Below are 12,464 nucleotides of genomic sequence, written 5' to 3' on the forward strand. Positions count from 1 at the left end.
GTTGGAGGAGTATTGGTGTGAGCTCTGCTTTGAAGACCTTGTAAAATTCTGCTGTAAAACCATCTGGTCCTGGACTTTTCTTAGCTGGGAGGTCTCTTATTGCTGTTTCTATTTCAATGCTTGATATGGGCCTGTTAAACTGGTTTAACTCATCTTAAGGGAAAAATTCTTAAACTACAAAAGGAAAGGAGTGATCAACTTATATTAAAACACTAAAAGCTTATGTATAAGAAAATAAATATTACAGTACAAAATTTAAAGTCCTACAACAGCCAAGGAGTATATATTTGCACCTTCTATAAAGGTATGTGCTCCAGGATATATAGATTCTACAAATTAAAGAAGAAAAAGACAATTGATAAAAATGTACAGAGAAAATGAGCAAACATATCACAGAAGAGAAAATACAAATCAACCATCATAAAATACTCACTATCACTTATTAGAGTGATTAAAACAAAAGTGGGACACCAGTTTTTTATGATCAGAATATCAAAAATGAAAATTTGACAAAAATAAGTGCTAATAAATATATTGAGAAAGCAAAGATAAGAGTGTGAATAGAATTACAGGCTCAGGCCTGTAATCCTAGCTACTCAGGAGGCTGAGATCTGAGGATCGCGGTTCAAAGCCAGACAGGGCAGGAAAGTCCGTGAGACTCTTATCTCCAATAAACTACTCAGAAAACTGGAAGTGGTGCTGTGACTCAAGTGGTAGAGTGCTCCCCTTGAGCTGAAAATCTGAAGGACAGCCCACAGGCCCAGAATTCAAGTCTCACAACCAACTTAAAAAAAAAAAGTGTGAGTAGGTCAAACCAGATTAGAAAGAAATTCATCAGGATCTTCAAATGACTCAGAAACTTAATTATTGTCATATGTCCTGCAGATACTTTCAAGCACTGTGCCCAAAGTATAAACAACAGAATAAGAGAGTTCATTTCACCCTTAGTTGCAGAAGCAAAAACCTAAGAACAACCTAAATGTCCATATATAGGCTAATTCATGGAAAAACTGTAATGTATAACATTGTGCGAAATACAAAAAGGACACAGAACTATTACAAGAAATCATAAGAAAGTTGACCAACATCTGTTGCAATAGTGATGTGTGTCAGATCCCGTTCTGATTTCTGCATGCATTAAGTTCTTCATAATAACTAATAAGTAAGCAGCTGACTTCAAAGGGTGCACAGGCAATTAAGAGAAAAGTGCACCTGTGTAACGAAGCTCATAAAGAACAGAAATCTGGAACTGTGAATATTGAGTGTAAGCTTGAACCATGCTAAAGAAGCTTGGCTGCTTCTCAGGGGTTGTGCCTTGAGATGTTAAATATGCATAAATGAGATCTGGTCATGCTGCCACACTGCTGTAATCCTGGCATTCAGGCAGAGGCAGGAGGACATACAGAGTTCATATATATATATTTATATCTATAATTTATGTAACATGATACATCTAATAAGTATATTAGATATATTATTATATCAGATATATCTTATTTTTAAATACATTTTTATTGTAAAATACTGTACAGAGGGGTTACAGTTACATGAGCAAGGTAATGAGTACATTTCCTATCAAGCATTGTTACCTCCTCCTTTGTTTCCCCTACCCTCCTTTCCCTCCCACCTCTACAACTATGCTCCCTCCTTCTCCCCCCCATCGTGCCTAAATTGTAAAGTTTGTTTTTCAACATAGTGTCTTGTACATCTCATTGTTGCAATGGGTCAACCTGTATCCCTATTTAAGCATTTTGTTTTTTTCCTTCCCTTCCCCAAACTAGAGAAGTGTATATACAAGATGCAGGGCACCAACATCAAATACAGTGAAAACAGGGTTATACCGTGGGGGAGGAACATGCAAAGAAACAAAAAAAAATCACATGGAACATTATAAATATGTTAGGAACAATAGCAAGCAAGAAAAAAAACCACTTGTGTCCCTATCTTGGGGTTCATTTCGCTTAACATCATATTATCTGGTCATATGTACATAGCTTTTGTCCAAGACATATACTAGTTATTGCAAAGAAGGGAAATCATAAGACCTTTGAGCCTGGCTTACTTCACTTAATATAATTTTTTCCAAGTCTTTCCATTTCCTAACAAATAGGGTGATGTCATTCTTTCTGATGGAGGCATGGAATTCCATTGTGTGTGTGTGTGTGTGTGTGTGTTTGTGTGTGTGTGTGTGTGTGTGTATATACGTATATGTGTATATATATATATATATATATCACATTTTCTTGATCCATTCATCTACTGAGGGGCATCTGGGTTGGTTCCACATCTTAGCTACGGTAAATAATGCTGCAATAAACATAGTTGTGCTGGTAGCTTTAGTGTGGTCTTGTTTGTGAACATTTGGGTAAATGCCCAAAAGTGGAAATGCCGGGTCATAGGGGAGCTCTATGTGGAGTCTTTTGAGGAACCTCCATACTTTTTTCCAAAGTGGTTGAACAAGTTTACACTCCCACCAACAATGCAGTAGGGTTGCCTTCTGGCCACATCCCCCCAGCATCTGTTGCTATTAGAGTTCTTGATTATAGCCATTCTAACTGGGGTGAGGTGGAATGTCAATGTTGTTTTGATTTGCATTTCTTTTATGTCTAGAGAGGTTGAGCATTTCTTCATACGTCTATTGGCGCTTGAACTCTGGGCTTGGGCATTATCCCTCAGTTCTTCAGCTCAAGGTGAGCGCTCTACTGCTTGAGCCACAGCGCCACTTCCGGTTTTCTAGTTCTTAATTGGAGATGAGAGTCCCATGGACTTTCCTGCATGGGCTGGCTTTGAGCTGTGATCCTCAGATCTCAGCCTCCTGAGTAGCTAGGATTACAGGTGTGAGCCACAGCGCCCGTCGGGATTTAATATTTGGAGTTCCAAATATATTTTAGATATGAGATCCTTATCTGTTGTATGGCTAGTGAAGATCCTCTCCCAATCCGCGGGCTTTCTATTGATCTTGCTAGTTAGGTCCTTTGAAATGCAGAAGCTCTGCAGCTTTATGCAATCCCATTTGTCCAATCTTTCTTTGATATGTTGTGATTCTGGGTCTCTATTGAGTAAATTTCGACCTGTGCCTAGGGTTTCTCCTATTTCTTTCTGTAATGTTTTCAGGGTGTCTGCTTTGACTTCGAGGTCTTTGATCCATTCGAGTTGATTCTGATTCTGGTGGTATATAAGGATCAACTTTAATTTTCTACAGGTATTTAATCAATTTTGCCAGCACCATTTACTAAAGAGGATACTATATCTTATTAACAGTGAAAATTCATTTCTAGATATATGAAACATGGAAGTATATATACTGAATTTATGATATTGTTGCCAAGGAAGGAGAAGTGGTTTTTAGGATTATGGAAAAACATAGAGCTCTGAATACTTTTGGTTGTTTCGGTCTACAAAAAATACTTGAAACTTTGTAATAGTATAATTGATAGTTGCACATGTTTAACTTTTCACGAAACTAGTCACATTTTATAAAGTTCTCAACATGAAAAATGATGAATAGTTTGTAAAATAAATGTGAAAAGTTTCATCTAATTTTATTAAAAATATGCAAGGAGTGCAAAGCACGCACAGTGCTGTGTTGGTAGTGGGCTGTTTGGGTGGTGATAGAACTATATGTAGGTTTTCCATGCAGCTGCAGTTATAGTTACATGACAGCAATAGTTATAAATATAATGATTATTTATCCCTCAAACACATACTTGGTAAGTCCAGGAAGTCTGGAGGGCAGGATCTGAAATACCTTTCTACCATCTCTTCAATTAGGTTGTCTCCTCTCTTTTCTATCTCCTTTATTCCCACTACCTTTCTCTAGTTCAGACTTTAATAATGTCTCCCATGAAGAGTAACAATTGCTTCCCCATTTCTATCTCATGCTTAGTAATCTACCCTGAATACTTGCTAAACTGTCTTTCAAAGCAGTCTCTTTGTGTCACTCCACTTCTAATCATCTTCAGGATAATGCTCAAGTTTCTTACAAAGCACAGGAGTTCTTTCTTGGCCACATTTTTTGCTGGAATCTTTTGCTTCATATGTCTTGCAACATCTTGACCTCAACTGGTTTCTTCACTGTAGCAAATCCCCCTGAAAAAATAACGGAAACAAGCAGTTGCCTCTCCTATGACAGACAGCCCTCTCTTATAATATACATATCCCCCTCTCTGGACCCAACTCCATCTTCCTATTCCTTAGCTTGCCTGACTCCTATTTACTGAGCTCCTTTCCCTTATCTAAGGCAGTTGCAACCCTCAGTTCCCCCATCCCCCTTATCCACAGTCCATATGCAATGGTCTTTGATCTGAATTTTTGGTAGGTTTTGGGTGGAAATTCTGCTCTAGTAATTCAACACCTCATCCTAGGACATGCTTAAAATTCTTGGATGAAATTTATGTTTTTGGCCACCTCCTCACACTGAATTTAACAGAAAGGAGTCTATACCCTTGGCCCAGGAAGAGTGAGATAGCTTCCTTCATTGAAGAGTTTGAGTTTGTATTACTTAGTCTCCCAACCCTTTGCTTCAGATTTTTCTAACCTCTGCAGATGTGAAAGAAGTGACCTACATTCAGAATCACTTTATAATTCAAGAATGAAATTCAAGTGTGCAATAGGAGGAAAACTCGTCTTAGTACAGGCAAACATCAATTTTCAGAAATCCAAGATAATAAAAACCACAGAACTGAAGAAGCATGAACTGCTGACAACAGCACAAAAAGTAGGACAGTTTAGATGAAGTTACATGGAAGAAAAAAGCTTACTCGCTCCTTCCTTGCTTCCTTCCTTCCTTGCTTCCTTCCTTCCTTGCTTGCTTCCTGCTTGCTTGCTTCCTTCCTTCCTTGCTTGCTTGCTTGCTTGCTTGTCTATCTCTGTCTCTTCTCTCTCTCTGTCTGTCTCTCTCTTTCTTTCATACTTTCTGCTTGCCACTTTCAGATTATACTTGACTCTTATTCACTTGCTTTTTCTTTTTTGGGTTTCCTTCCTTTATTTTTTTGGTAGTTGTACAATTCTGCAAGTCATATTATGACTACAATACATCTTCATTAGTGTGTCAACCCTTTGACTTTTATTTAAATCCCTTTTTTCCAACTATGTTAATCATCCTTATCTAAGGTACAAGAGTATATAGTAATATATATTTTATAATTTGCTACTTAGTCATTAAATTGATGAGAAAAATCCACTGTAATTGACCAGACTTGATTTATAGGAGATCAGAGGTAGTGGGGACCTCATTAAGTAAAAATGGAGGATGGTAAAATGCTATGAAATTGGTCTATCTAGATCGGTGGTGTTGTTTAGCATAGAGATAAATGTCAGGACATACCAGGCTGAGCCACAGGATTAGAAGCTGACTGTAGGAAAAAGAGATGAAAGGTAGAGGATGTTAGTGTCTGGTAATGGCAGAGAGTCTGGGTCTGGCCAACACAGTGTATGTCAAGGGTAACTGGGGCTAGAGGCTAATCCAATGGTAGACAAAGAAATGAGCCTGGTCTCAGGTTAAATAGGTTCCTAGAAAGTGATCTACCTGAAGACTCAGGCAACATTCTGAGGGAAATAATCTGGAGTCTTGATCTTTAGTTTTGCTATCAACCTACTCTCCTTTAACCCACAGGAGGGTTTGGACTTTGGGTGGTGGTGGTGAAGTCCTTAAGAATAAAAAAAAATGTATTTGTCCAGAAATTAGACATTTCACTTCAGTTCCTTGAGCCTTGGTTTCCCCATCTGTAAACCAGGAATATTGAGCTCTATGGAAATCTTCCCTATTATAAACTTCTTGCAAACCAAGTGCTGTTCAAATGATGAACATATCAGGAAAATTGGACAGCATTAAAATAATAGCTTGGCCAATATTTTTTTTTTAAATCAAATCCCTTTAGCATTGAGAAGAAAATCCAGAGCAAGGAGCTTTGGAAACAGCAGGTCTCTGAGCAGGGAGGCAGTGCTTGCTGCTTAGCAACCTCTCAGACTGTAGAGTGTAAATGGAAAACTGCAGGGCAGCTGAGCCGTTTCCAGAGGAGCCATTATGAGGCAGCGTAGTCTTCTCTGCAGAAGGCAGGCTTTGGGATACAATGGAGCATTGCTTGGAAAATGCTGCAGAGTTTTGGGCGTGGCCAAAAATTCTCTGTTTGCTATAATAGGTATGCAATGCACTGTGTGACAGCCTGTTTAGGTCAAATGAATTAGGAAGATTTTGAGTCTGAACAAATAGTTACGTGTATCTATGCTCATCATCTTTCCTAATTATAAACTGTAGATAAGAAAAATTAGTTTTTGAGCCCAGAAAATTGTAAAATGTACACTTTTTTGAAATGATAATTTTAAGTAGAAAATGATGTTATACACAGGTTCTTAGTCAATTTGTAAAATAAAATGTTTCAATTCTTCTCTCTCTGGTGACATCTTTATAGGATAAGGTCATCTTTCCTTCATATAACAATATAGTTTCTTAGCTTTTTTAGTAGAGGTTCTTGTTAACAATTCTCAATATTTGAGAATAAAATTCATTATATTATACATGTTGTAAAGGATGTAGGGAACTTATTTTTTAGATGAAATTTATAACCATATATTATGTACAAATCCGATAGTTGGTAGACCATTTTTCTATAAATTTGAAGTAAGATCCAGGAAGTCCTCTGACTCTTTATGGTTAGTGAGTTTATTTAAGATTACTTTCACGTTCTCATCATGATTTTATTCTGAGCTAATATTACTGACCCAAATATTTCTAAGTGACAGATTGTTTTTCAGACATGAAATGTAAATTGCTTTCCCTTGACTGTCTGAGTTAGGAGTCACACAAAATCTTCTGGAACTCTGATTAAGACTACGGTTGTCATCCATCTTTGACTCCTATGTGGTTTGTGCTTGACTTTCATTTGACCTTGACTACTGGTTAGATTCAAGATTACATTTCCTTTTCAATATCATAAACAGTATCTTTGTTTTTACTAGTATTTATCAAGCTGATCATAAGGGCCAGAGCAATAAAAATGTTTAGAGTTACCTTATTCTCAGACAGCAGTATGTATTTTTTGTCTTCTTGTATATGTGTGTATGTGTGCGTGCATGTGTGTGTGTGTGTGTGTGTGTGTGAGAGAGAGAGAGAGAGAGAGAGAGAGAGAGAGAGTATGAGAGAGAGAGAAGGGGGGAAGAGAGAGGAGACAGAGAGTCCAAGCTCTGCTTTGTGTTTGTGTGTATGTGTGTGGGTGTGTATGTGATTATTTATAGATAAGAGTTTCACGGACTTTCTTGCCCAAGCTGGTTTTGAATCATGATCCTCAGATCTCAGCCTCCTGTTTAGTTAGAAGTACAAGAGTGAGTTATGGCACCCAGCTTTGCCTGAGTTTTGAGTGGCAATAGAGTAAAAGAGCCAGTCCTTAACACTATGAAGAACACATAGATTGAAGTGATTTCTTCAATAATTTCCTTGTTCTATTTTTCCCCAGTGAGTGGATTAAGTGAGAGGAATGGGCTGTTTACAAGACTTGAAGATTCATTATTTTTAACCACATTGACAATCAAATCTTTCCAGGCATTTGAACTGTTTTTTATTTTCCCCACACTGATGGAAGTCAAACTAGAGATTCAGAAAAAGTCAAAAGTCTGAGATGCACATCAGAATGGTAGTTAAGAGAATAGAGAATTTGAAGTCAATAGATCAAGGTTCAAATTTTGATTTGTTTTGACAACTTATTAAACCCATTTGTATTTCAAAGAGTTTAGAAGAAGATACAATAGTTGCAACTTACTGAAACTGTGTGGATTAAATATGATACTGGTTATGAAGAACTGGAAACAGCATCTGATTTAAGAGAAGGGTTTATTAGATAGTAGCATTATTAAAATAATGAATGATATAACACATGTGGAACAATTCACATGGACTTTGTGAATAGCAAAATCTCAGGACATTGACAGTGAGTAATATTAATCACTGCTTAGAAACCAAGAAATATTTAAAGGTATGACAAAGCAATAGATGGATAAATATGCTGACATGTGACATTTTTCTATGTACTATCCAAACAGTATTGTTTTACTTTTCTCAAATGCAGAGAGTAGTAACCATGCCTCACTCTCCTCCAGAAGTACACATTACCACAAGGGACTCAAGGTGATGTAAACCTGCCTCCATTTCTTCAACATGTATCCAAAATAGGTAAAATACTGAAGAGCCAGAAACATCAATTTAAGGTTTGCACATTGAGCAGTTAGAAACAAAGCAAAAGTGTTTTGCAATAAGCAAAATAGCTTTGATCCAACAAGTTAGAACCATATGGGTCAGCTTGGGACACAGATCATCTTGGAATGAGGATGAAGATAGAAATGACTCAAAAGTTATGAGACTGAACCAGTCCAAAACGCAGCTTAGATGTAATGATGAATGGATATCAGCTGTAGTTGAGGAATAGAGAGTGAAAAATATCACTCAATTTGTAATACGTATAAAATTCTCAATTCTCCCTAAAAAATAATCCCATATGGAGAATTCTGTACATTTTTTGAGTGAATAAATACTATTGATTCTCTCTTTGTTCATTTCTCATTGGTACTGGAGAAATGCCTATTTGATATTCATTTGATACTCTAAGAAATTGTTCAAAGTCTTCAAATGATCCTTGGCTTACAATGATTTATGTTCTGAAAAAATGCATTGTTAAATTGGAGATATAGTAAATCAAAAGCACATTAAATATAGCCAACCTACTAGCTTAGCAGCCCAATACAATAGGCAGCAAGGAGCCGAGTTCACAGTCTGATAGCCTAGGAAAAGATCAACTTCAAACTTTGACATAGACAGCTATATGTAGAAAATCTATTGCTTTCTCATCCTGGTAAAGTAAAAATAAAACCAAAAAGACCAAGCCAAACAAAATAAAAAACTCAAAACACTTCAAACTAAGCCACTCAAAGACCACTTGTTTGTAGCATGGAGTGGAATACAACTCAAAATGGCCTTGATAAACTGGCTACTCTCAGAGGCCTAGCCCAGTCATAGATTCTTCTTCTTGGATTTCAAGGAAAAGTTCTAGTTAACAATTTATTGATATACTTATTTCCTTTACTTTTTTTTTTGGTTAGTCACAGGGTTTGAACGAGGGCTTAGGCACTGTCCCTGAGTTTCTGTGCTCAAGACTAGCACTCTGCCACTTCAGCCACAACTCCATTTCTTGTTTTCTGGTGGTTAATTAGAGATTATTATGATGAAACCAACTTATCTATCATTTCAACTGTTCACTTCTCCTTTTACTGGATCCTTTTTTCTAACTCTGAAATCATATATATCCATCTCTAACTTTCTCCTTCTCAGGATGACCATGCTTATTGATTTTTATCCATTCTTCCAAAGTAGAAAACCTCTGCTTATCTGTCCTTGTCAATTCTTGCACTATTGTGCAGATAATGTATTTCATCATTTTTTTTCTCACTTTTCTTTTATTTTTGGTGGTACTGGGGTTTGAATTTAGGGACTCACACTTGCTAGTTCAGTGCTCTACCATTTGAGCCACACTCTTAGCTCTTTGTTTTGCTTTATTGTTTAGATAAGGTCCTGCATTTTTGCCTGAGTCTATGCTTCAGACTTAGTCTTCCTACCTATTGCTTCATAGGTAGCACACAGACTTCATGAATTATCATGCTGTTAATATGGAACCTTACTAACTTCTTTTTTATTGTGAAAATACTGTACAGAGGGGTTAAAATTACATGAGCAAGATAATGAGTACATTTCTTATCAAGCATTGTAGCCTCCTCCTTTGTTTCCCCTTCCCATCCCATTATCCCCCCCTCCCGCCTCCCTATTAACCCTTCCCCCCCACCAAAGTTATAAAGTTCGTTTTCAACATACGACTTGTACGTCTCATTGTTGCAATGGGTCCACCTGTATCACTATTTAAACAATTTGTTTTTCCCTTCCCCTCCACAAATTATAGCAACGTCAAATACAGTGAAAGCAGGGGTTATACCGTGGTGGAGGGACATACAAAGCAACAAAGAAATAATCTTATAAATGTGTTAGAAACAATCGCATGAAAGAAAAAAACATTTGAATACATATCTTAGGGTTCATTTCCCTAACATCAACTTATCTGACCTTTTCTGCTTGACTCAGACATATACTAGTTATTGCAAATAAGGGAAACTATGGGACCTATGTTTCTTTGGGCTTGGCTTACTTCACTTAATATAACTTTTTCCAAGTCTTTCCATTTCCTAACAAATCGGGCAATATCATTCTTTCTGATGGAGGCATAGAATTCCATTGTGTATATATACCACATTTTCTTGATCCATTCATCTACTGAGGGGCATCTGGGTTGGTTTCATATCTTAGCTATGGTAAATAATGCTGCAATAAACATAGTTGTGCTGGTAGGTCTTGTTTGTGAACATTTGGGTAAATGCCCAAAAGTGGGATTGCTGGGTCCTAGGGGAGCTCTATGTGGAGTCTTTTTAGGAACCTCCATATTTCTTTCCCAAGTGGTTGAACAAGTTTACAGTCCCACCAACAATGCAGTAAGGTTCCCTTCTAGAACCTTACTAACTTTTGTCTGGCTGACCTGGGACTGAGATTCTTCCATTCTCTTTCTTCTAAATACCTGAGATTGTATCTCATCTCCTTTTCTTGTTTAGTGGTGCTATGGTTTGGATATAGCTCTAGTGCTCCCTTCCCTAAAAGTTCAGGTTTTAGAAGCTTGATGTCTAGTATGTCACTGCTGAAAAAGTTTTAAAGAGGTAGAAGCTAGGGGTAATACCCCTACTTACTAGGGGTATTATCATTGGACGATATTAATGTAGCTCTCACAAAAATAGGCTAGTTTCCTGAGATGTTAATAAGAGATCTTTGGCTATCCACTAAATTACACTTTGCATATAGCATGCTCCCTTTCCATTTCTCTATCATACTGTGAAGCAGCCAAGGGTATCTCACTGAATGCTCTTTTACATTACAACTGTAAGCCAAATAAATCTCTTTACAAAGTACCTTCCTCACTATAGCAACAGAAAATGACTAAGATAGTGCTTTACCCACACCTTGATTATAACACCTACCACATCTCCATGATTATATTTATTGCATGTATACAACAGTTACACTGGCAAGACAGGGAACTGATATTTAAGAAGTTGGCCTTAGGAATTAGGATTGGCTTGAATTCCTTGTTGGCAATCACAAATTATATAATCTTGGGTGAGTAGCTTGACTTAAGTTCAACTGTGAAACATGGACACGATTTGCACTTCTTACCATTTGGGAATTTAATGAGAACATACTTGTCAGAGTTTACCAGAGAATCAGAATCAATAACAGATTATATCAACACCTATCATCTATATCTATCTACATCTGTCCAAAGGGAATTATTATGAGGAATCTTCTCTCACATTTATGGAGGCTAGAATATTCTAAGATCTTCAGTGGTGGTAAGCAAGATAGAGATCCAGGAAGGCTGATAATACAAATTCCAGTCTACATGCAAAGGCTTGGAAATCAAGAAAGCTGATGTTACAAAGGTCAGAGGGCTCAAGATCCAGGAAGAGCACACATTTAATTTATAGAAGGCAAAGTTAAAGTGTTCAGGAGTCAGTGAAACAAATGTGACTTTGAAAAATGAGCATCTTTCCTTATTTTCCTTTCTTCACACAAGGCACATACAGACAAGGATAAAATTGTGTGAATCTACTGATGAGAAATACATTAAAAGGAATAATTTCACTATGCTAAAATACTTCATGGCTGAAATGTTTTCTCCATGTTTTTCTCCTCCTTTCCCATCTTTGAAACAACTAGCCCCTTATGCCTGATTTCCTCTTCGCCCTTCCATCTGCTTCCCTATCTCAGTTATTTTACACTTCAGTTATTTTGGACACATATCCTTGCGCAAAGATAAATTTAGAACCTAAGCTGAAAGATATGGTGGAGGATTTAAAAAATTGTGCTGGTATAATGAAAGGAAGTCCTTCAGGGAAACAGTAACTGAGGGAGAAGGCACTGTGGTAATAAGAAAAAAAAAGGAGTAAATACCATGTAAACATTCCATAAGTGCACTGTTATTTTCTGTTATAAATGAGCATCATAGACTAAGTAATTTATAATGAATAGAAGGCTTTCAGCTCAGGAGGGTACAAAGCCCAAGAGCATGGAGCTATATCTGGTGAGGATCTTTACTGTAAAATAACAAGCAGAGTTCATCAAACAGTGGAGACAGTGAGGCACCTAGTTTGGAGGCTTTCTTCTTTTTATGAAAACATTAATACCATTGTGGGGCCCACTGAGTTGTGTTAAAATTTATTTTAAAGGTGATGTACAGAAGGGTTACAGTGATATAAGTCAGGTATGGAGTACATTTCTTTTTTGAACAGTGTTACTCCCTCCTTCCCTTTCTCTCAGTTGGGGCTCATTCTTAAGATGTCACATAGTCTTAATTACCTTCCCAAGCTTCCACTTCTGAATATAT

The sequence above is a fragment of the Dipodomys ordii genome, unplaced genomic scaffold, assembly GCF_000151885.1.
Source record: "Dipodomys ordii isolate 6190 unplaced genomic scaffold, Dord_2.0 Scaffold17, whole genome shotgun sequence".
Classification (NCBI taxonomy): Eukaryota; Metazoa; Chordata; class Mammalia; order Rodentia; family Heteromyidae; genus Dipodomys; species Dipodomys ordii.